The sequence below is a fragment of the Cavia porcellus genome, unplaced genomic scaffold, assembly GCF_034190915.1.
Source record: "Cavia porcellus strain 051 isolate PalLab524CR breed Dunkin Hartley unplaced genomic scaffold, mCavPor4.1 scaffold_20, whole genome shotgun sequence".
Taxonomy (NCBI): domain Eukaryota; kingdom Metazoa; phylum Chordata; class Mammalia; order Rodentia; family Caviidae; genus Cavia; species Cavia porcellus.
In genome coordinates this window covers 44,305,541-44,325,885 of record NW_026947503.1, presented here as the reverse complement: position 1 = coordinate 44,325,885, position 20,345 = coordinate 44,305,541, and the positions used below count along the sequence as shown (strand labels likewise).

General features: G+C 35.0%; 2 long non-coding RNA genes across 2 annotated transcripts in view; one reads left to right on the top strand and one right to left on the bottom strand.

Annotated features, from left to right (window-relative positions):
- Window positions 1-11,345, bottom strand: part of LOC134471792 (uncharacterized) — a 73,762-nt gene extending 62,417 nt beyond the window's left edge. The window contains exon 1 of the long non-coding RNA XR_010041449.1: window positions 11,250-11,345. This is a non-coding gene — a long non-coding RNA (uncharacterized LOC134471792). The remainder of the gene's footprint in view (window positions 1-11,249) is intronic.
- Window positions 1-20,345, top strand: part of LOC134471791 (uncharacterized) — a 119,731-nt gene that overhangs the window by 58,038 nt on the left and 41,348 nt on the right. The window contains exon 4 of the long non-coding RNA XR_010041448.1: window positions 7,742-7,897. This is a non-coding gene — a long non-coding RNA (uncharacterized LOC134471791). The remainder of the gene's footprint in view (window positions 1-7,741; window positions 7,898-20,345) is intronic.

The following is a 20,345-nucleotide window of genomic DNA, read 5'->3' as shown; positions in this document are numbered from 1 at the left end:
TATTGATCTTTTCCTGCCTGTGGCTCCTGGCTTGCAGATCTTCAGACCTTGACTGATGTCTAAACCATTGGCTAAATATTTTCATACTTTCCAAATACACCTCCGATTTCCTGGGCCCCAAGATAACACAGCTAACACAGGGAATTTCTTAGCCTACATAATCACAAGAACCTATATCTTACAGTAAATCTCTCTCACTCACCTCTCAACCATCTGAATATTTCATTGGTTCTGTTTCTTTTAAGATACTGTCTTGGTTACTTTTGTCTCATTGTTGAGACAAAATACTTGATGCCCAAAATGAAGGAAGGAAAGATTTCTTTAGCTTATAGCTTTTGGAGGCTTCAGTCCATACTCAGATGGCTCCAAGATAGGTGGCATGTTAAACAAGTAGCTATTTATGGTGGCCATAGCAACGAGTAAAAAGGGGAAAAAGGCAAAAGCACACCTCCTTTCTTCTCTTATATTGCATGCCGTGACCCACCCCTGGGCAGGTGTAGCATTCACATAGCCAATCCCAGGGCTAGACAATGAACCAATCACAAACACTAGACTCAGTCAACTCCATGACTGCATGAGGCTTGGTGGGGGGCGGCCATCCAAACACACATCATGAGACTGCCTAATACAGATTTCATTAGTGCTTCTAGAGGTATAAAATGGTGCAGATGAGTCTTTTCTATAGGTTCTCTACTCAGCAATTTAGTTTACTTAAAGTGAAAGGAATTGAGAAAGTGGGATAGAGGGTAAATGTGGAAAAAGTCTTGAAAGATACAAAACAAACCATGCTGTGTCCATGAATGTTACTATCAAACTGCATCTTTTTAATATATATGAATAAAACCTAAAAGTAAGTAAATAACTAGTCACTCTATAGCAGTAAACAAACTAAGAGGGGGGTCACTTGATCCTGAATAGAGATATACAAATACCACCATCAGATACTCCTAATCAACTGCTTGTAGGAAGTGAAGAGTTAGATTGACTGGATATATTACATAGATTGAAGAAATTAACAAATGTACTAAGTTTGATAGTCCCTAAAGTCCCTGGACAAAGTGGTAAAAAAAAAAAAAAGTTTGAATTATCTGGATGAGAGCTATCTATGTACTAAAGTACACTATAATCTTCTACATCTGTAGACTAAAATTGCTAAAAATCAAAAGCAGAATCTCCTCCAGGAATATGTTAAATTATGAAAACTACATTATTCTTCTCCTATTACATTTCATTGTACGTGGCCAAGGGTTTTGCTCACATCAAAATGTTACCTCACTTGAGGCACAGGATTACAAATAGATGCAAGTTTCTAAGGCAAGTAGATACACTGAGCTAAAATGAATATGCTGCCTCTTTATTTCAGCTAGTCTTGATGGAATGTTTTCTACTACCCCATCTTCATATATGAAGTATCAGGAGAAGAATTAGATTTGTAAAATTGAAATTAAACTCAGAGTTAAAAGAAATCAGAATCAGGCAGAAAGTCCTCAGAGAAAGAGAACAAAGGCAAGAAAGGTGGAGAGAAAGATGGACACAGTGCCAAAAAGGCAAAGAATAAAACACTGGCGAGCCCAGACAGCCATAATGAAGAATTAAGTGCCATCTCCCTGGACTGTTCATCTTGATGATAGTGATGGGTTAGTGTGTATAGGAAGACTCACTGCCAAGAAGGCTGTCTTGCAAGATGAGACTCCTTTGAGGTTTAATATCCAAATGAAATTATAACACATGTTAAATTATTAACATGCCATGGTCTAATGCTGGACACATTTATTTCTTGAAAGACAAAATTAGTTGTAAATATTGGAAGACAATGTAGACCATCTACGAATTTCCTTGTCACCCAGCCTCTCAGAATCAATTTTATCTGTTCCTCCTAAATTTTTACATGAATGCTGATGAAAAAGAACTGTTTTCTATTCTCTTTCCCTGAGGCACAATTCTTTCTCTAGCTGAGAAAACAAACAACTCTGCTATTCAAGCTCAAAGTAGGGAAATACAAGATCAACCTCATATAGACACAGAAGTCCTACAAAGAAAAATGTATGGTTGAGTGCACCAGTTAATTTCAGCTTTCAAGTAGACTAGTTTGAGACTCCTGGATTGATGCTTGAATCATGGAGCATCTATATTCACCAGTGGATCAATCAACTAAAATTTATACCTGAATGTGCCATTGAGAAGTGGGAACCAGTTAGAGAAAAAGGTGGGCCACAAGGGGCATGTTTTTGAAGTGTGTCTCTCACTAGGACTCTACCTTTATACAATGCTTCCCATCTGCCATGAAGTTGGCAGCCTTGCTCTGCCAGGCCCTTTCTCCATGATGTTCCTGCATTGGCCTCAGTTGATCTTGCTCATAATCCACAAAAACAAGGGGCGGCATAAACTATTTTTTCCTTTAAATTGTAAATGATAATATTTGTTCCAGTAACAAGAAAATGGACTAATACCAAAAATTGATACCACAGAAGTGGGATACTTACTGTGACTATACTTGATCACATGGTTTAGAAACAGTTGGAACTTATTTTCAAGTGTTAGGAGCAGTTTGAGGCATAGGCTAGAGGGAGCCTTGAAGCCTTGAAGGTTGTAAGCAGAGCCTGATGGCTAATTAAGATCAAAACTCAAAAAATCAGAATGCTGATAGGAATGGACAGTGTAAAGGCCAGGCTCATGGGGTTATGGATTGAAATGTATTGGGTATGGATGGAGTGTATTGGGAACTGGATTAGTGGTCATGTATATTATACACTGACAAAAATTTTAAAAATAATTCTACATTTTGTGAGTGTCTTGAGAATTTGTATGAAGCTGAATTGAAAGGTAGCAGATTAAATGATCTGGTAGAGAAAAATTCAAGAGAGACCAAAAATTTGGGATAAGGTGTGACTATTATTAACTATTTATAACAAGGGTTGTAGTGAAAATCAGAAGCAAAAAGCAGAGTAAAAAGATTTGAGAAGTTTTGGGCCAAAGAATAACTGCATGTGACATTGAGACAAAAGGGAGTGTGGTTGTTGAAGAAAATAGTACTGTTAAAAAGAAATCAAGTTGTCTTAGTTACTTTATGCTCGTTGCTGAGACAAAATACCTGAAGCCCAAAGTTGGGAAAGGAAAGGTTTATTTCTTACAGTTTTTGGAGGTTTCAGTCCACACTCAGTTGACTCCAAGGCAGGCAGGTATGGCTGGGCTTCATGGTGGCTGCAAACAGCAAGCTCAAACCAGCAAAGAAAAAAGACACACCTTCTTCCTGCCATTACATCAATCCTGGCTCCACCCCTATGTGGGTGGAGCACTGACACAAGCAACCCTAGACAATGAACGAATAACAAATACACAGTTCAAACTCATGAGGGCTGGGGGACACAGACATAAACCATGACACAAGTATATTCAATCAGGATAAGAAGAAAGATGCCTTGATGACATCACAGGTTCTGCAAGATCTCACTCATTGTAAGCTAAACATTCAAAAGTATGAACCTTTTTTACGGTTTAGATCTAGGTTGTTCTTTGAACCTCATGTGTTCAGATTGGGACCTTTGGAAGGTGCCTGAATCATGGGAATACCATATTCATCCATGGATTGAACCTGTCAGAGGTTCATAGCTAAATGCATTGTTGGGACATGGGGTGAGTGAGTGATTCTGGTCAGATTTCGGAAAACCACAATGCTTACAAGAGTGAGAACAGTACAGGCCATGTTCAGAAGGATTCACTCGGGAAGAAAAGCTCCAAATGAATTGTGATTGTTTGCCCTGAGTGTTATATTTTGGCAGAAAATTTGTCTCATTTTATCCATCCTGAGACTTTTCAGGAGACTGTGATTCAGAAGGTGAACTAATTAATCTGGGGGAGGAAAATTAAAGACAGACATTTGGGCTGTGTCCAGGCTACTGTTGGCCAATTTAATCCAGATTTACAAGGATAACCAGAGGCAACAGACGAACAAAAAAATTAAAAATGTCAAAATTTAGTCCAAAGGCTACATATATAAAGTTGAGGTAAAAGTAAATATCTTTTCTGAAGAGATCTGAACTGCTAAAAGGAAGACATGTACTTCACATGCACACCTTAGAAAAGATGTCTTAAAGGTACCTAAGGAAAAGGTCAAAAACCATCACAGGCTCTAGGGTGTTTGTCTTGGTTATTTTCTATTGTTGCTAGGACAAAATACTCAACACCAGAAATTAAGGAAGGAAAGATTTAGATAGCTTACAGTTTGGGGAAGTTTTGGTCCACAATCAGCTGCCTGCAAGGAGGGTGGCTTGGCACTGAGACAACACTTCAAGGCAGCAGTCAGAGCAAAAGGGTGGAAACATGCCTCTTCTTCCTTATATTGTATGCAGGACATCCCCCCATCCCTCCCTGTCCCACAAAGTGGGTGTAGAATTCACAAAATCTTTGTGCCCTCCTTTTGCACAGGATGAGAATGTTTACAAAGTTAAGATCCTGGCTCCCTGGGGATTCTCTCAGTTGAAACTTCTAACCTTCTCAAGTTGACACAATGTTTCAACCATAACAATGTTACAGGGTAAACTCCATTGACAGACTTGGCTTTGAGAAGAGAGCCCCAGGGAATCCTGCTTGCTCAAAACCACTGTATTTCCCTTTCCACTGCTTTTTTCATATTGCTTCTATTTCATATTGCTTTCTATGCACTCAAAAGCCAAACTCCAAAGAAGCCAGGTTACTACACGAGCTGGTGGAACACCCTTGGCATCTTCCACATGTTGCTGGTTTTTTGGGCATCCAGAATGTAAAACTTGTGTTGTCATGGAAGCTTCCACTCAGATTTAAATATATCCAAACAATGTACCAGTAAAAAACAATGCATGAAGTTCTGAGAATGAAACAGTAGTTCTTTGGAGATCCTATGAAATTTGAGATACTGGAAACATGATTATCTGCTAAAGAAAATAGTAGGCAGTGAATGAAGCTAGTCCAAGAAAGAAGCTATGCAGGGGGATCCAAGAAAGGGGGCATGCAGGTGGTTCCCCAAACCCTTCGGAGTTTGCATCTGTCTTTAGTCCTGAACATGAAGCTATAGGATCTAATATAAGCTCTACTGGCTTTTAGTCTTGCTTTCGTATGTTTCTCTATTCACTTACTTATCCCTTTTGAATTGGAAGTGTTTCTTCTCTATCAATATATGTCGGAAATGTTTAGCTTTCTTTTGCATTTTTGTCACATTTATTATTATCATAATCTATTTTTCTATTTTTACTTCAAAAACAGAAAACAAAAAAGATAGAAATGATACACAATTTCAAAAACAGTAGCAAATTAATACCAGTTAATATATTGCATATCATTATTTTAGAAGTAATTGTTCAGGTTACGAGATTTATCCATGAAAAACATGATCAAACAATCAAACAGTGAATGCACAAACTGTTCTTTTTGATGAACTTACAGAGATTAGTAGTAAAGTTATCTATCATATATATATATATATATATACATATATATATACATATATATATACATATATATATACATATATATCTATCATATATATATATATATATATATATATATACACATATATACATACATGTATATACGTATCTTTTTCAATTTTAAAGGAACTCTCATCTAAGGGATTTCCTTGAGTCTCGGACATGAATTTCTGTCTTACGTTTTCAGCCATGAAGGAAACGTTAGGACTTTGGTGACTCGTAGAGATGAATGAAATACATTTTGGATTTTTTTTAATATTTGTTTTTTAATTAATTTTACAGGTAGAGCTTTGACATACATAGTAGTTACATTCACTGTAGAGAATTCATACCTGTATATAATACATCTTATTTTTTTTTCCATTCTCCTGCCTTCCCTTCAATCCCTCTTCTGCATGAGATAGACATGAATCTCTTAGGGAGTAAGGATTGAATGATTTAGATCTAGAATTTTTGTCAAAGTCTCAAGTGTTTATAGGTGAAGTGAACACATTTTGAGTGTCCAGAGACCAGTCTTTAGAAATATTATTAGATCATGGAGGCAATATGATCATGAATGAATTATTCCACTAAAGAGTTCAGAGCTTAAACATGATTTTAGGAGAGTGAGTCTAATTGGAAGACCTATCTCATTGGAAGTGTGCGTTTGGAGGATGAATCTTGCTCTTTGGCCCTTCTCTTATCTGCCTCTTGGCTTCTATAAATTAAACAGCTTTCTTCTATCATGCCCTTCCATCATGATGTTTCTGACTTGGAGCCATTTGATTATGGATTGAATCCCTTGAAACTATGAGCCAAATCAAACATCTCTTTCTTTAAGTGAGAGTTAAGTACTTTATACATCAATGAAATAGCTCACTAATACATGTTTTATTTGAGAAGAGAATCCCTGGGGCCCCTGCTTTAGAAGAATTTCCTAAGGAATTGGTTCTCTGAGATTCATTTTACTATGCACAGCCACTGCATAGTTCTCAGAAGCCAGAGATGTTATGCTGGCTTCTGAGAACTATGGGATGGGAACTTCTTCTCACAGCCAAAGATGTTATGCTTGAAAAGGCAGTAGGTTCTGGGGTGGTTTACATGATGCTGCTTTACCAGAAACACAAACTTAAAGAGTTGTGTGATGATGGTGGCCTTTACTACAATTTCAACATGTCTGGGAGGACAGGATATATGCCCCTGAGTTGTGGTTCTACACCATTGGAAATGGCAGGAATGTGGGATTTCTGCTGAAGAAAGCTATTGACAGTGAGTGGAGCCAGCGCAAGGGAGAGGCCTTGCGGGCTACAAATGGTAAGACAGTGGCTGCCTGAGTCTCCTTAGGCCCCATTTTAACACTGCGTACCCTAGATGCTGGACATGGAGCTAAAGGACTTGATAATTGCCCTGCTGGGTTTCCGTATTAGTTGTCCAGTTTTCTTTTTTCTTTTATTTTTTGTTTTTAAAATTAAGTTTATTGGTACATTTTAATATATATATATATATATATATATATATATATATATAATGATAACATTTCTCATATGGAATTTGGGCTTGTACAAAATGCATCTTTATCCTTCTATTTTACTCCTTTCCCTCACCTCCATTCAACCACTCTTCTTATTAACAAAGCTTTGTTTCCCTTTTTCCATCTATTCTCATTTTTTTCCTTTTCCCTTTCTTCTTTCCGCTCTCTTCTCTCCCTAGCTCCCTTTCTGATCTGAACATTTCCAAAAGTGTAAATGAGGACCAAAGTGTATAACAGTTGTCCATGTTCCTTATTCTTCTTTTCCTCCCTTATAAAATATAAAGTTTACCCTGGACCATTGTTTCCTGGGAATATGCAACTCATTTTTGATTTTATACAGGTTCACAGCTAAGAGTTTACCTCTTGTCTCAGGGAAGAATCTGGGCAGGGACTTTTTAGCAAGGCTGGAACTGCTAAGAATTTGAGGAAGTTATTACAGACTTTTTGGCTGTACGTAATACATATATTTGCAACATACTTGGAATTTCGACCTTATTGTTGTGTTTATTTGGAGATTGGGTACGGTTTAAGGATATGTTGATAAGTGGTGGATTTGTATCAGTGGAGCTTAATTACAAACGAGTAGAATTAGATTCTTGGGAAGATGATTCGATCATGGCAGTGCTGTGTTAGTAAGTGAAATAAACCACTGATGTGCATTGCTGACTGTTCTTTCAGGAGTTAAGGACACATTGAAAAAGGTGACTCAATGGGGTATGCATTTGGGTAGTACAGCTCACACTGAGACAGTTCTGGGTTCTGCTTCCAGGCCATCATGAAGTGAACAGCGTTTACCATCATGCCTACCTCCAGGTATTCCTGCCTCAGAAATAGCCAACCATCAACTGAAACCTCTGAAACAATAAGTCAAATAAACTATATCTTCCTTAAGTTGTACGCATCACTCATCTACCAGCAGTGAATGGTAAGGCTGACTAATACAATGGTATTTGTTTCAAATGATTCAGGAGTTATGAATAAATACAAATGAAAGAGAAGATTTTGCTAATAGTAAGACATTGCCATCAATGTGCTTATAATACTAACTACTCCACATATAGCAATAAAATTTGTGAACAAAGTCTTGAATAATTAGTCAAAGGAAGGCCATCAATTAGTTTAAACAGCAACTTTCATATATCCAATGCCTCTGAAATCTATCTTGTCAGTAGCTCTCTCAGCTATAGAAGACTAACTCTTGTAAAGACTTCTGTGTCTCTACAATTAGAGAAAAAAAGTAAAAGTTAAATCTAAGGTTCATTTATAATGTATATTAGAGTGAAGACTGTGCCTGAGTTAGCTGGATTTTAAACCTAACAGGTTTTCTTTTTGCCTAGTCTTTATAGTGGGAAACACTACTGGAACTCTACTGCATCAAAACTTTCCTTTTCGATCATGTTGAGTATATATATATATATATATATATATATATATATATATTCAAATCCGCTAACATTTTACCAAAGGGCTCTACTTATGGTTATCAACAAATCTGTTACATGTTTTCAAATTGATTTCCTTCGCCCAAGCCTGGTTGGTATTTCTTTAAATGCACAGATCTGCAGCTTCATCTTCTGATCCTTATCAGTAATGTTAGTAAATCCTATGATTTTCCCAACACAATATGCCCTGTGGTAGGAAACCAGAAGGAGTAAAATGGCACTGATGCCAGCAGTCACCTTCAAGTTCGAAGTCAATGTGTAAGGTCAGACATACCTCTTAAATTGAAGATTCAAGTAACATCAAATACCTGGCTGTCCAGAGCTGAACCATAGCAACACTGTAAGAAGAAATACGGAGCTTCTGGTTTCATTAAATTATTTCCTGTTGTGTACTAAATATCATGTTTGATTTTAGAGAGTCCCACATTTATTCTCCTCGTTTTTACTTTGTTGCTTAAGATTTACATATTCTTGCAATAATGGCAATAATGGTACATAGAAATCCTTAGATAGATTATAGGAAAAACCATTTGTTACTTGCAGAGGGCTTCAACTGAGAACAGTATAATGGTAAATTGGAACTGCAGAAAGAAGCTCAATGTATAGCAAATATGGTGGAGTAAATTACATTTCACTGGCTTCCTAGGATTAGTTATGTGATTAAGCTATGTTGTCAATTTGACTACATTAAGAGATTCCTACACAGCTGTGTGGAACACATATTCATCAGCAGATTAATCCTCTATTGTTCAAATGGAAATCTTTTATTAGTAAGTGGAGCCCAGATTAAGGTAGACCAGTGGAGGTTATGTCTCTTTTGAGAGTATATCTCTAGGTGGTGTTTTTCTCCTTTGCTCTGCTTTGTGGCTACCATGAAGTGAGAAAGTTTGTTCTACCAGGCCATCCCACTATAATATTTCTGCCTTCGAGCCAGTCAGTCATGATCTGAAGCCACTGAAACTGTGAGCCAATTTAGCCTCTCTTGCTTTAAATTTTGGGTATAAGATATTTTGTTCCAGAAACAGGAAAGTTGACCAACATAAGGTATTTGCATTAATTATGTGACCTCAAGATAGAAGAGATTTTCCTGAGTGTTAGATACCAGGTGACCTTTGCAGTTGAGAAAATCTGTTTTTTAACCAAGGAATCCTATAATATCATGAGAAAAGTGGTTGAGCTGGGAGACTAATAAAATTCTTGCAAAGGAAAATAGAGAATATTTTTTAAACTTTCCCAAAACAGCTCTTGGGAAATATTTTTCTCTTACTTCCCAGGTTCTAAACTCCTAAATTCCAGTCTCAAAAATTTAATCATTTTCAAGGTATTTCTAGATAGATGTCTAACAGACATCTCAAAATCAAAATATCTAAAGTTACATTTCTTATCTTTCTGGCCCATAAGTATTCTTCCCAAAGTCTTCCTCCATCTCAGTTACAGTAATTTTCACCCACCAAATATCAAGGCTTTTACCATATTCCATGAATGTACCCAAACTTTCTCACTCTCATCAAGCAATGTGATGACAGGTGAGGTGTTAGCTTTCTGCACAGTAGATGACACCACTGGCAGCTTGACCTTCTCTAAAATAATGTGGACAAGTGTCAATGCAACAGGTAACAAAAGTCAGGCAGGTCAGCCAACTGTGACTTTTGATTTACAGTAAGAACCATCATAAGTTTTTATAATGTGCCACCAGCTTGGTCTTAGTCAATGGTGTTAATCTTGGGTGACAAGTCATGAATGATAAGCAGCTTAACTCTGAAGTTTTCCCCATCATACATTTGACAAGGCTTGAAATCTTGACTTGAGATAAAACACCAGCTACTTGTTTATCGGGCAGATATGATCAAATCTTACAGCATGGTTAAAACAACAACTCCTCAATACATGCCAGTTCACTTGAATGAATTAATCTTAGTAATTGTAGAAAATGAAAATTATCTAGTTGTTGTTGATCATGGAACAAAGAATTAATATAATTTCATGTTTGCTCAAATATTTCATAGGAATAATTTTCCAGGAATACTATTGTGAACTCCAGTCTACAATAACTCTCCATCAATCTTGTTAATTAGCATTAAAATCATGGGAAATGTAGGTAAACATTATGGTATTAAGAGTTTTGGAGCTGTTCTCCTTTTCACAATTATAAAATTGAAGAACTAAAAAGAGCATCAAAGTTAATCTGGTCTGAAATCCCATTACACTTGAAGCAACTGGAGATCAGGAAGAAATTTTCCCAAGGGCCACACTACTATTAAATGAAATATAAGCAAATTTAGCCTGCATCTTTCAACTATGAGTAAGAATTATTTACATTGATCACACTTTTCTGTTTCTCTTGATTTAATCATCTAAATACATTTATTTGTATTACCTTAGACTTTACTTCCAAATACATGAGTTACTTTGCAGTGATAATAAGTATTAACTTGTAAAAATGAATGAGATGATAACCTTATTCACAAAGGGTATTTTGTAAATATCAAAATGTAAATGGAAAATGACTAACTCAACATAGAGGATATTCTACAAGATTCTAACACACACAGGATGCTTTTAAAAAACTGATTTAGGACAAAAAGACTAGAAAGTTTAAAAAGTTAGAAAGTTAACTCTAAAGTCTGACACTCAGTACCTTTCTAAAGAAAGGAGAAAAGGCATCCAAAGAAAGTTTTACTTTCATCTTAATTCTCAGAAATGAAGCTTCAAGTCAGGTCAATATCTGTGCACAAATCTTAAGGTTCTTTAAAAGTTTTTTTTTTTTTTTTCCTCTTTGACAATATAGGAACTGAGTTTAAGCCCGAATATAGGCCCCTCCACACATCAACTCACCGTCTGTTTAAAATCCTTTTCATTCATCTCTGTTGTGCTGGGATGAGCTGCTGATTCTTGCTCTGGGACTCACTGGTCCCCATGTGGCCATCTGCTGACACACTTCCTTGACCAATGGCTGGGTGGAGGCACAGAGAACATGCACAAATACGAAGAACGAGTCTATAAAAAGGACAGAGACCAATTATGCTCATTAGTCAACAAGGGCAGTGTAGGAACTAATGGGGCTTCTGTTTCAACAGAGGGAGAATTTAGGTTAATTATTAGGAAAATCTTTGTAACTATTAGGACAGTTAGAACTCTGAAAGCAAAGTATCCAGGGAACAAGCAAAATCACCTTCACTTAAAGGTACTCCAGGTAAGTTTAGTTCAACATTTTGTCAGGGAAGATTAAACAGTTATTAAATCAGCACCACAAAACATTCAAAAGGAATATCTTGGCTTGGGAAGAGTATCTGGCACCATAAGTTATTATTAGCAGAATGTGAGGTATTTGTCTAGGCACTTGGAACAGAACAATATTTGAAACCAGCAAAAATTTCTACCCTCATAAAGTTTATAACTTTTTTATTTAAAAAAAAGATTAAGATAAAAGAGGACATAACAAAACAGGTCAGAACAGAACAATTTAAGCAACATAGTGTCTCACCACAAGACAACTCGACATAACAGTAGCTACCACAGTGTCTCTTTCCTTGAAATATTTGAGCATACCTTCATACACTATAGTATCAAACATAACAAAATAGTTTAAAATCATTCAAGAGAATGAAAGTATTACAGGGTATTCAGAACCAACTCACAGAAAATGAACAATGGTTACTATATTATCTCCTTGTCTATAAAAAAATTTGTTTGTACTGTCACAAATAATAAAATCCAATAAGATACAACCTGATAAAACCGATGGAGACAGAAGAACAGAAGCTTGGTAGAACTTCAAAACAAGCTGATATTAAATCAGCACTAGCTATTATAAGGTCTTGTTTTCTTCAAAATAGCTGTTCATACCCTCAAAAGTTTATAATTTAATGAGGGTAGATGAGAGAATGAAGTCTACAGAAAATAAATAATAACATAAATGTCAAATTAAATGGGTATAAATTCTGAGGAGAAAACTAAAGCCAGAAAGAGGGATAAGAGTTGATTGAGGAAGAGGACTGATCACAGTAGATACCATAGGTTTGGCAGAGAAAAATTCAAAGGAAGGATGCTAGTTTAGTAAAATATGAAGGTTAAATATGTGGTTAAATATATAAATATATATAAATAAATATATATGTATATATATAAATATATATATATATATATATATATATATATATATATATATATATAGCCACAGGAAACCAGGAACTAGAGCAGTCCACTCAGAAGGAAAAATAGCTGGTCCTGAAGTAGAAGCCCAATTGATATAATAAAGAAAGGCAAAGATCCTTTTTAAATTTAGATAAGCATGACTAAGAGGGAAGTAACAAAGGGTGAGTCTAAAAGGATAACTGAAGGCTTTGGGTCTACTGATAGTCCTTTAGCTTTTATGCTGGGAATGAGATGCGATTCAGAAGCACTTTAGCAAGGTCTTTGAATTTTCTGTTTATAATGTTAAAAAGGACCAAAAAGTGAGACAAAAGAGAATCCGCAAGACTTTCACCATAGCTCAGGAGAAGCAAACATAAACTGAGATGGCTTCAGTGGAAATGGCCTTCAGCATTTAAATTCTGTCTGTGTTTTGAAAGAGTCAGGAGTATGTATGACTGATGACGTCAAGGAAATGTGCCAGGAAGTTTTGAACAGAAGAGGGTTAAGAATGACACCGTCCTAGTATAACCTCAAGAAATACCTTTAAAACTAAGGTAAAAAGAAGAATCAAATGTAAAACTAAAACTTACAGAAGAAATGGAAAATTTCATAACCATAACTAAAAGTTTTAATCTGCTTCCCAGGAAATAAGATTATGATCCGTTTCCAAGGCTAGAGGTCCACCTCTGAATTTGTGGAACCAGATTTACCCACCTGTCCCAATAGACCAATTGAAAAGATGAATGGTTGAGATATAGGTTTATTCTCAACACAGCCCCAGTGGGGAGAAATACAGTAGTGTAATGACTAAATATCTGTTTTTCAAAGAGGTTAACAGACTAGGGGTCAGGGACTTGCATAGTTAATAATCTTGGTCAGCTCATGTTCTGATTAATCCTTATCTCAGTATTTGTTAGACGGGGCTTTGTAACCCATGAGAAAATTACTACCTCCCAGGGATGCTTTACTCTTGTCGCAAGATATTCATCCATCAGACCTATTGTTGCTAGAATTTAAGTGACTGCAATAAAGAATGAGTAAGAGAAAAGGAAAAGTCTAGGAAGCTGAGGAAGAGTTAATTGTTTGTACTTTCCTGTGGTCTGAAGCAGCATGTTTCAAAAGTTAACTGACAAAATCTGTTGATTATTACAGCCTTAAAAAATCTTAAAAATACCTTAGTTATTCTTGTATTGGAAGCTTCATTGTAAAAAGGGGAGGATGACCAGCTATAGATAGATACTCCTTAAATGGTTAATTTGCCTATATACAAAACTGATCAGGAGTCTGACCCAAAGTTTTAATATAATAAAAGAGACAGATACAAAATGAAGGCAGAGATACAAGATTTCATACCCCGTCTTAATTACATAGGAGATGCCTGCAGGCCTAGAATGAGCACTTTTGTGTAAAAGCAGCCTCCGAGTCCCTATTACAATATTAATAGACAAGGTGTTAGGTATGTAGGGTCTAAATAACACTATGAATGATTTTAATCTAATGTATGTTTATAAAATGCTAAACCAGGCAAGCAATGAATATTCATTCTTCACGAAGTCAAACAGACTATTCAATGAGGTGGATCCATGTAAATGAAAAAAGTGGAAAGAAGTATTAAAAACCTTTTTAAAGTCAGCATACTCCAAAATACCCACATGTTCATATTTGTTTCCCACAGTTCATGATAACCAAGATGTGGAACCAAGTTAGATGTCCATCATCAGCTGAACGGATAAAACATAGTACATTACATAGTGAGGTATTGTTTAGCCACACCGAAGAATATTCTTATGTCATTTGCAAGAAAATGAGTGGATTTGGAGACCATCATGTTGAGCAACATAAGCATATTTTCACTAAGCTGTAAAATCTCTAAAAAGATGACAGGAATACAGAAGGAAGACTATTATGGGAGAAGATGAATGGGGAAAGATAAGCCATCTATAAGAGAGGGTAATAAGGCATGGATATGAACGAAATATATTGTGCACATTGAAACCTACTTGTTAAAGGAAGAAGAGAGGAAAGAGGGTTATGGGATATTGCAAAAGAATTAAAAATAAATAATTTTAATATTCAAATTTGTTACTTGAATATGGACAGAATTAATGTACAAAACAATTGAAAATACACACCCAGGAGTCTATTGTTGGGAGTTCAGGAAATAATATCCCAGAAAGAGTCTCAGAATCAAGGTCCTTTAATGTTTTCTTCTTTCTCCCCATAGAGTCTCTTTCCAGACATCGTGTATGTGACTCAGAAAACTTCTACAAATGAAATGTAATTGTCTTAAACTTTCTCCCTTTAGTATCTCATTTAATAACTGAAAAAATATTAACCACCAAAAATAATATAAAAATTTGGATCAAATGAATTCAAGTATTCCATTTATTCTTATTTGTTGACTTTATCTAAATATAAGACAAGCATTGTTTGTTATGAAAATCTACTACTCACCTTAGTTTAGCTTATTACTACCATCCTATAACTGTCTCTATTTTGAAGAAGTGTATTTAAGCGTCAATTATCTGGCTCTTTTTTTCACTTATGTGTTTCTTATGATTTCAGTGTTTAGGGCACATTAGTAAATTTGTTTTGAGGATGGTAGGAGAGATCAGTGGTAAATCACTTGCTTAGTATATGGAAAGTCCTGGATTCAATCCTCAGTCCTGCAATCAATCAGTCAATCAGTTAATCAGTTTGTTGTATTTTCTTTTGGCTAATCTGATTTGCATTATACAAGTCTTAGTCATAACTTCTTATAATGGTCAGGAAGGGATATTCCTTTTTCTTCCCATATGATATAATATTTATAAGTGAAACAACACATTTCTGAATAACCTATGAAGAGGGAAAAGAAAAAAAATCAAAAAAAAAATTTTAAAATTCTTTCCAAAATTAATCCTAATAAAAATTCAGTATACCAAAATTCATTCCATGCATCTGACACAAGTCTTAGAATAGCTACAAAAAATTATCACAGTTCCAAACTTAGTAAGCTAAGGGAGTATATTAAAAACTATTCAATTTCAAAGTAAAAGTAAGAAAGAAAAGGAAAAGATACAAAAGTTTTATCTAAAATTAAAAGTAAAAAAATTATCAGGATATGGATCTGTATATTTGATGCTTCTCATTATAAAACTTTTATAGTATTAAATGACATCAAGATCTTAAGTGTGAACAAATGGAATAAGACTGAGATTAGAAAGACTAATAAAAAAGAGGCCGGTAGATAACTGAGTTTTAAAATCAGTTTGAGACATAATAAACATTAGCCTTTAATGTCCATTTGTAGATACACACTTTATAGAGTTCAAGCAAATTGTATACTTTGGCATAAGTTGGCAGTCAAGTGTATACAGATTTTAAAGACACGGAACTTGCTCGCATTGCCTAGAGAATGAGTGTAGGTAGAGAGTGGTGGAGATTCTAGAGCAAAATTTAAAGAATTAAGAGATTTGGAGTTGAGAGAAAAGAAAGTTAAAATGTAGAAGTCAGAGAACAGGAAAATATTAGGTAAATATATGAGTCTATAATGCATATTAAAATTTGCATAGACCCCAAAAAGTTACATCTGTAGTAGTTCATTTCTTTACAAATATAGTGTGAAATTAATTACTATGCAGTGAAAAAATATATAATTTAGTAAAAGATTGTCCCTTTTCTGAATTTCCTGAATTGTCTTTTATTTGTTTATTTGTTGTATTTGGGTTTGGTTTGCTTGTTTGTTTATTTCTTTATTACAGTGTCTTGCTTTGAAGTGAAGACTGGTCTTGAGCTTACAATGTAGTCCATGCTGACCTCAAACTTCCAGTGACCTTCCTGTCTCAGCTTCCCACCTGCTGGGATTTATACGCATGTGAAAGCACTGTGGCTCTGAGATTATTTTTAATTGATAGAAGCTAGTGAAGAAATACAATATGATTATATAAGATAAAAGTACATATTCCACATGACAGAATTTATTTTTCTTATAACAGACGCTAGCTTAACACACACCGACACATCATACATACAAAACTAAATATAAATGTAACTAAAAATAAATGAAAGAGAATGGTAAGTAGTACTAAGTAAATAGTTCCGGGGGGCACCAATGGAAAATCTTGGAAAAATGAACATTTACTACACATGAGATTGCTAATGAAGATTTACAAGAATAAGTTTGACTTGAACTAGGCAATGAAGGAAAAGATGTCAATAGCAGGAAAAGTTACAAAAGAACCTTCAAGGAGACAAATGGTTATTTTGGTTAATTGCCCTTTGAGGAGATAAAATACTCAACACCCAAAGTTAATGGAAGAAAAGTTTATATGAGCTCACAGTTTCCAGAGGTTTTCGTCCACACTCAGTTTAATCCAAGGTACAAATATATTTGATACAAATATATTTGGTACAAAATGGCAGACGGGTATCACTGAAGTGAAACAGTCCATAGAGTAGCAGGCCACAGCACAAGTGAGTCTACATTCTCTTTTGAACTCATCCAGGCTATAAGCCTTTTGAGGGATAAATCCCTTCAGCCACACCCATAACTCTGCTTAAATGTGATCAGTGGACTCATTCAGTACTAAACACCCTTCATTATAGTATCATACACCTGAGATCCAGCCAGCTCTGAAAAGTCCCTCCAATGAGTACCTGAGATTTTTGAGGGATATCTCAGTAAAAGTCATAAAAATGGTGATCTTATAAATCCTATGTCATGCCCTAAAAAATATTTTTGAGATCAAATTGTCACTAGTGGAAAATGTAAATAGAATGGGGAAGCTGAAATTGTAAAGATAAAAATATGGCCCAGATTGTTGGCAATTTGAATTGTAGATTAGGTATTTTGATTTTTTTATTGTTCATTGGTACATTTTAAATATATATATATAATGATTATATTAATCATAGAGAATTTTTGCTCATACATATTTTGATTCCTCTTCTTGTCCACAATCTGCTTTCCTCTCTTCAATCTCTCTTACCCTATACAAAGTTTTGTTTCCATTTTATCCTTTCTGTTTTTAAATATTTTTTCCCTTTTCTCTTCCTTTTTCATTCCCTTCCCCTACCCTTGTTCTTTCCTTTTGAACAGTTTCATGCAATTTCACAATATATTTGGTACAGCTCGGTCCTTATTTACTCTTTTAGTTTCTCACACCAGGGAGTCAATGTGATATTTACACATGTAAGTCCAATTTATTTCACTTAACAGTATGGTCTCAAGTTACATCATTTACCTACAAATGCTTCAAATTTATGCTTCTTTATGACAGAGTAGTACTCTACTATATTTAAAAAAACACATTTCTCCATTGATTTGTTGATGGGCTTCTGAGTTGTTTAAAGTTTTCAGATATTACAAACAGTGATGCTATAAGCATGAGTCCTTATAGCATTGTGGTATTGTTTGTTATTCTTTCAAGAAGATACTGAGAAGGGGAACAGCTGGGTTGAATGGGACCTCTAATCTTAGTTTTTTGAGGTATCTGATTATTAATTTCCACAGTGGTTTCACCAGACTACACTCCAACCAACAGTAAAGAAGATTTCCTTGTTCTTTACAGTCCATCCACTATTTGTTATTGGATGATTTCTTGGTGATAGCCATTCTCTCTGGAGTGAGACAGAATCTCAGTGTTTTAATTTGCATATCTGTAATAAACAGAGATGCTGGAAACTTTTTGTACATTTATTTTCTATTGCAGTTCTTCATCTGAGAAGTGTGTATTTATCTCAGATGGCCATTTTTGGATTGGGTCTTTAAATGTGGGGTCCTGATGTTTTTCATTTCTTTATGTTCTAGATACAAATCTGTTGTCTCAAGGACCACAGACTAAGATTTTTCTCCAGTCTGTAGGTTTTCTTTTCATTCTATTGATTCTTTTGTTATGCACAAGTTTTTTAAAAATGAGATACAAATTACTAATTCTTTGGATTATTTCCTGTGTAACTAGAGGCTTGCTCATGAAATCTTTGCATACAATTACGTCTTCAAGAGATCTGCCTATTCTTCCTTTCAGCAGATTTACTGTTTTTGTTTTAATATTTAGATTTTCATGCATTTTGATTTTAGTTTAGTGCATGATGATAGACATAGATCTAATTTTAGTCTTCAATATTTACAAAGCCAAGCCGTCCGGCACTTTTTATTAAAGAGACTTTTTCTAGTGTATGTGTTCAGCTCCTTTGTCAAAGTTGAGGTGACTAAGTGTGTTTGTGGTAGTTTCTGCATCTTCTAATATGTTCTATTAATCCTCACATCTTTTTTAAAACAACACCATGAAGTTTTTATATGGTAGTTTTGCAGTACAATTTAAAATCAGGAAATTAACACCCCCTGCCTTGCCTTTGTTGCCAAGAATTGTTTCTGTTATTTTAGGTCTCTTCTGTTTGTAAATTAGTTTTAGGAATGTTCTCCATAGTTCTGTGAGGTATGATATTTTAATTGGAATTACATTAAATCTGCATAATAATTTTTGGAGTATGACAATTTTTACTATGTTCGTTTTTCCTATCTATGAGCAATGGATATCTTTCCACTTTCTGACAATCTTTTCCACCACCTTTTCCAGGGTACTGTAATTTCCACTGTGTAAATATTTTACTTCCTTTGTTAAATGGATTAACATTTTACTCTTTTGGATGCTATTGTGAAAGTTGTGGTGTCCCTAATTTCTCTTTCAGTGAATTTGTTATTTGTGTACAGGAATGTTATTTATTATTTTTGAGTGTTGATTTTGAATCGAGCTATACTACTTAATTTGGTTATTAAATCTATATGTCTTATGGTGGAGTCTTTAGGGTCTTCTATATAATGTGTTATATCATCTTCAAATAATGATAATTCAATAATTCAACTCCTTCCTTTCCTGTCCTGATTCATTTCATTATTTTCTCTTGTTTAACTGCTTAGCTAATGTTTCCAAATCTATATTGAGAAGGACTGATGATAGTGGACATGCTTGTCTTGTTTCTGAGGTTAGAGTGACAATTTTCCATTTTTTACTGTTTGGTACGATATTGGTTATTGGTTTGTCAAAGATGACTTTTATCAGATTGAGATAATGAGATAGTTTTGAGGTTTTTTTTTTTTAAATCATGAATGGGTGATGGATGTTGTCAAATGGTTTTTCTGTGTCTATTGAGCTGATCATGTGATTTTGCTTTTGACTCTGTTAATATGGTAGATTACATTTATTGATTTGTGCATACTGAACCATTCTTACATAACTGGGATGAATCCAAGTTGGTCATGGTGTAAAATCTTGTTGTTGATTTGTTGCATTCTATTTGCCAGTATCTTATTGAGGACTTTTACATGCATGTTCATTGGCAAAATTGGTCTTTAGTTTTCTTTTTGATAGGTGTTTTAGTTATTTTTCTCTCATTACTGAGACAAAATAGCCAATGTTCAAAATAAAGGGTTGAAACATTTATTTAGCTCACAGTTTATTTCAGTCCAAGATAAGCTGGCTCCAAAGCAGGGTGCTCTGGATTTGGCACAACAATTTAAAGCAGCAGAAGATTTAAAGAAGGGCAGAAGATGCAGAGCCAGCCTCTTTTCTTTCCTTATATTATATGCAGGTTACCAACCTTAGCACTGTGTAGCATCACACCTCAAATCCCAGCACCGGACAATAAACCAATCACAAATTATACACTTAGCTACATCTGAAAAGTATACCCCCCATGACTGTATGAGGCTTTTCAGTGACATCCATACACAAATCTAGCTGTTGGGTCCTTCTGTGGCTCAGATATCAGAGTAACTTGCTTCTGAGGAATGATTTTTGATGTATTGTTTCCCTT